General features: G+C 34.0%; 1 non-coding gene across 1 annotated transcript; it reads left to right on the forward strand.

Annotated features, from left to right (window-relative positions):
• The first annotated feature begins 696 nt into the window (after positions 1-696).
• Positions 697-803, forward strand: LOC128287413 (small nucleolar RNA R71). The gene has a single exon (XR_008278112.1). It is a non-coding gene; the product is annotated as a small nucleolar RNA R71 (small nucleolar RNA).
• Positions 804-5,511: the final 4,708 nt, after the last annotated feature.

Below are 5,511 nucleotides of genomic sequence, written 5' to 3' on the forward strand. Positions count from 1 at the left end.
TAGCTAACTTACCTATTTGGTTTTCCAAATTTTTTTAATGTTATTGCTTAGCTTTGGATCAAAGCATCATTCTCTGCCATGTACGCTTTCAACAAGTTCTCCAAACTATTTCATGCCTCAGCTTGAGGTGGTTTTGGAGCTTGCTGGTTAAACCCTTGAGATTGGTTGGGTCTTTCCTGCAATAAGTTGTTGTTTGGTCCATTTCCTTGGTTGCTCCAAGAAAAATTAGGATGATTACGCAATGAAGGATTGTAAAAGTTGGACTTGGGTCCTTGTCCACTCCTATTTTGATGTTGGTTCCCCACATAGTACACTGACTCGGGATTTGCTGGACAGTTCTCAAAAGAATGACCTTCCCCCTTAATACACCTGAGAAATTACTTCAAACGGACTTGGTGGCTGAGCTGCAAAATTATTAGCACTATTAGCAGTAAACATTTTTAACATAGAGGAAATAGACAATACCTGAGCTGATAATGAAGTGAGGGCGTCAAATTCATGAACTCCGGCTGCACGTCTTCCTGAAGCTGTTTGATTTGTTGGCTATTGATAATTATTACTCGCGATCCTCTCAATGCTCTCATAAGCCTCATTATAAGACTTAGAAAAAATTGCACCATTCATAAAAACATCTACCATCAAGCTTTTATATGCATTGAGACCATTATAGAATGTCTCCAGCTGGATACAATGAGGAATCCTATGATGAGGACACTTACGAAGTAACTCCTTGAATTGCTCCCAAGCCTCATACAAAGACTCATCATCCAATTGTTGGAAAGTTGTGATCTTGTTCCTCAACTCGACGTGTTTTTCTAGGCAGGAAATACTTAACCAAAAATCTCTCTACTAGTTCTTGCCATGTAGATATGGAACTTGGTGGCAATGAAATGAGCCATGCCCGTGCTCGGTCTCGCAACGAGTACGGAAACAACTTCAACCTCAATGTGTCTTCAGTCACACCGGCTATCCTGAATGAATCACTCTCCTCTATAAACAATCGAAGGTGGAGATGTGGATCTTCTATGGGCATACCACTGAATTGGCCCACCGTTTAGAGCATTTGAAGCATCGCTGGTTTCAATTCAAATTAGGTTGCCTCAATATCTGGCGTTCTAATTCCTAGATTTAACTCATTGAAAAGTGGCACAGCATATTGTTTGATGCATCAATCCCTATCATTAGCAATGAGGATGGGATTTCATACACGATCGGCTTCATTAGCTTGGTCTTGATTTTAATTTCCAAGGTCATTGTAACAGCCCGATTTTGGGTCTAGTCGGAACAATGGTTCGGGACCACAAATCTGACACAAAAATATATATTTTTATTATATTTTTATGGTCTACAATTTTATGAAATGATTTTTTGAAAATTTCATTAAACATTTTTGACGTTTGGGCACTCAATTTAGTCAAAAGGACTAAATTGTAAATGTGAGTTCTATAGGTTGAAGGTGTCTAATTGATATGAAATTTTAAATTGGAGGTCCTCAAATGGTAATTAGACCATTGGTTAAGTTGGTGGACAAAAAGGGACATGGTTAGGTATGTTTCTAAAGTTTTTCATTAAGGGTATTTTAGTAATTTGGTACTTAAATGAATTAAAAAGCCAAAATAAAAGCCAATTTTTGTCCATCATCCTCCCATGGCTGAAATGTACAAGAGGAAACCATGTCTAGGGTTTTTCAAGCTTCCAAGCTCAATTGTAAGTTCGTTCTAGCCTCGTTTTTAATGATTTTTATGTTTTTGAAATCCTTGTAACATTATCTACATATTTCTAGCACTAATTTGAGGAATGATTAAGGTCTAGGGTTTGACCCATGTTAAACATGTGTATTTTGATGGCTAATGGTAAAAAGTGCATGTTTGTTGTTAGAGAAACAACTTTGCTAAGTGATTTTCGGTAAAAATGTTAAAAAGGACCTATTTGGAAAAATTTGTAAAATGGGTGTTAAAATGCGAATAAAAGAAAAATGTGGACTGCTATAAGCATGTATAAGGTCTGGCAGGCATGGGTATTGAGGAAATTAAGTACATTTCATTTTACGAGCCTAGGGACTAAAATGTAAAAATGTCAAACTTTAGGGGTAAAAATGTGATTTTTGCCATAATGTGATTTTGGGCTGATTTAAATAGTATAATGATTAAATAAGTTAAATGTGATATTATAGCTCAAGAAAAATGAGGTTTGGAATTAGAACAGGGGAAAAATGAGTATTTGACGGTTAGGTCCTTTTCACCATTTTCATTCCGAGGTAAGTTCGTATGTTTAATAAGCATTAAATTATATATGTATAAATGCTTAATTGATATAATTGTGGTAAGTGCTATATTATTGAAATGAAATATGAATGCTATTGAGTACGATACTCCAAAAATGACAGAAAGAGATTTGATACAGTGAACGTCCCGGTTGAACCTTAAGAATAGATAGGATACAAATGTCATGACATTAGTGTAACACCCCTAACCCGTATCCGTCGCCGAATTAGGGTCTGGAGGAATTACCAGACAAAAGCACCACTCTAGAAATTTACACAAGTCATATTCATATGTATATACGAATGTCCAACTAAATATTAGTAGAAATTTTATCATTTCAAAATAGACAAATACAATTTAAATTCGGAAATCTAATAGTCATCAAACATTTATAGACATATTTCGAAACATATACAAATTAAATAAAATAGAATCTAACACATGGAATTTTAATCATTAGCATACATGACATTTATATCTTCACAAATAATAAAATATGGTTCAATAAAAATAAATCTTATACACACTTTAACCATATTGACATGAACTATAATCTAACATCAATAACGAAATTTATCCAGCTTAATTCACGAACTACAATTATACCCAATCATTTATTCATAGTTAACCATTTATAACACAAGTAACAATTTGAAATGCACTCATTTCACATGCCAAACTTACAGACATACAATTAATCTATTTATCATCAATTCGGTTATCTAAACTTTACCTAAGACGCAAATAATCTTACATATTACTTATCTATTACAGAATATACCTTAAGTTGAGATACATATTAAGTTGACTCATCATATGCATAAACATTTATATAAGCAAATTCCAAAACATAAGTTAGCCATAACCATCTCAGATACCTTTATCCTATATCCGAATTTACAATAAATTATTGTATAATTTTCAAACCAACTCACATTACAATTTAAACTTCACAAGAATAAGACATTATCTACAAGTAAATATATGTTCAAAACATGAATTTTCCCATACCATATAAATAACATATCAAGACAAACTTATATTATGCTCGGACATAGTCAAACAACCTTTAATGCCAAATCACATATAACACATTGACCAAACACAACAACCAAAATTCAAATAATCTTTTATCTATGCATACCATAACCGAATCAACCCAATGCACACATCCAATTTCACCAAGCAACTTCAACGCTCAAAATAGATATCACAAGTATCATTCATCCATAACACATTGCAAAATAACCAAAAAGAACTTAAGCCGTAGTCCAACAAAAAGAAAACAAATTTAAGCATGAAAGTTAAGCCATTTTCGCATGGCCTTTATACATACACCTTTCAAAATAACTAACTCCAAAGCTAACCTATACATGCCATAATTCGAGTTTAGCTTTCAAGGTACCAAAATAGTAGAAAGTGTGATGAAATTGCTAACGATCCCTGAGCTCATAACTTGATCCAGAATCTATAAAATAGAAACACGCATATACACAGGGTAAGTTTTTTATAGCTTAGTAAGTCATAAGCAAATGAACAACCTAATGATATTATCAGCTTAATTAAAATAAACCAAATTATATTAGCATAACATATTTAGATCCAAACATATAAAGTTCATATTATATATATATATTCATTCATAAATGTCACATTGGCTGAATGCTCATATAGCCAAATTAACATATTACCATTTAACTTCCAAAAAACCAAATAGTTATTATAACCCTAGTTCACATATGCACAAATACCTAAGCTGATATGTCATAATATAATTTCATATACATATATTAGTTATGTAGCCGAATACATATAATCATTCATGTATATAATTAAAACTCATTTCAATGTTATTCACAAGGTCGAGTACACTTACCTAGTTCATGTAACACCCCGAACCCGAGACCATCGCCGGTGTCGGACACGAGGGGTTAACAAGCCAAGTTCACTTGTTTTGCCCATCCATTTGACATTTCCAGTCAGGCTGGAAAACTGCGTCACTGTCGCCTTAAAAATCATATCTCGAGTTTCAAAACTCGGAAACTGGTTTCGTAAATTTTCCCTGAATTTAGACTCATATATACATCCATGAATTTATTTCTAGAATTTTTCGTCGGCCCAATTGGTACAGTTTATTAGTTAAAGTCACCCATGTTACAGGGATCGACTGCTCTGACCTTCGCGCGGTATAACTTGAATATCTCTCTGTACAGGGCTTTAATGCTTGTACCGTTTGTTTCTAATGAAACTAGACTGAAAATGGAATCTGTACATATAAGGTATGTCTCCTAATTCTTTTTGGATAATTTATAGTAAATTTTTAAAGTTGCGACAGAGAACCCAGAAACCGTTCTGGTCCTGTCTCACAATAGCTTTAATATCTCTTAACATGTAACTCCTATGACCATTTCGTTTCTTCCATATGAAAATAGACTCATCAAGGTTCATTTACATAGCTTATTCACTATTTAATTCCATTCCTACGAATTTTGGTGATTTTTCACATTCACATCACTGCAGCTGGCAGCATCTGTTTTTAAGGTAGGTCTTACCTATTTGGTAGTCTCCATGAACCAACTAGTCTTGCCATACATAGGTTCATATATGATCATTTTAACCATGCCAATGGCTGATCATATGACCAACATTCCCATTTCCAAGCCATAGCCACATCATGACACCAAATATATACATACAAACCACAATTAGTCTAAGTCGATACTTCACTTTTACGAGCCATTTTCGCATGGTCGTACATATATACATCACAACATATTCAACCAACAAGGGTAGTCCTATACATGCCATTTCAAAGTTCAACCAAAATTTATACCAAAATAGAGGCGTGGATAGTGTGGATGACTTCGACTTTATTGATCCCGAATCCGATTGCTATCGAGTGAAATCTATAAAACAGAGAGCCAAAGTAACGGGGTAAGCATTTTTTTATGCTTAGTAAGTCTCAAGGAATATAATCAGCTCTAATTACAGCAATACATTCACATAGCCAAATGCATCATTTCATTAATACACATTCTTACTTCACACTTCATCATTATATACTTTCACAAAGTATCAATCAATTCAATAACTGAAATTCATTAGTCGATTGAGCGAATGTTGCTCAAACATGTCGACTTTCCAATGCACATATAACGTACCTTATCCTTTGGGCTTTTCGAGTGTACTAATTGAATTCATTACAGCAACCAACACTCACCTCCAGCCCAAGATTCTTCGGAATATA

The sequence above is a fragment of the Gossypium arboreum genome, chromosome 13 (assembly GCF_025698485.1).
Source record: "Gossypium arboreum isolate Shixiya-1 chromosome 13, ASM2569848v2, whole genome shotgun sequence".
Taxonomy (NCBI): domain Eukaryota; kingdom Viridiplantae; phylum Streptophyta; class Magnoliopsida; order Malvales; family Malvaceae; genus Gossypium; species Gossypium arboreum.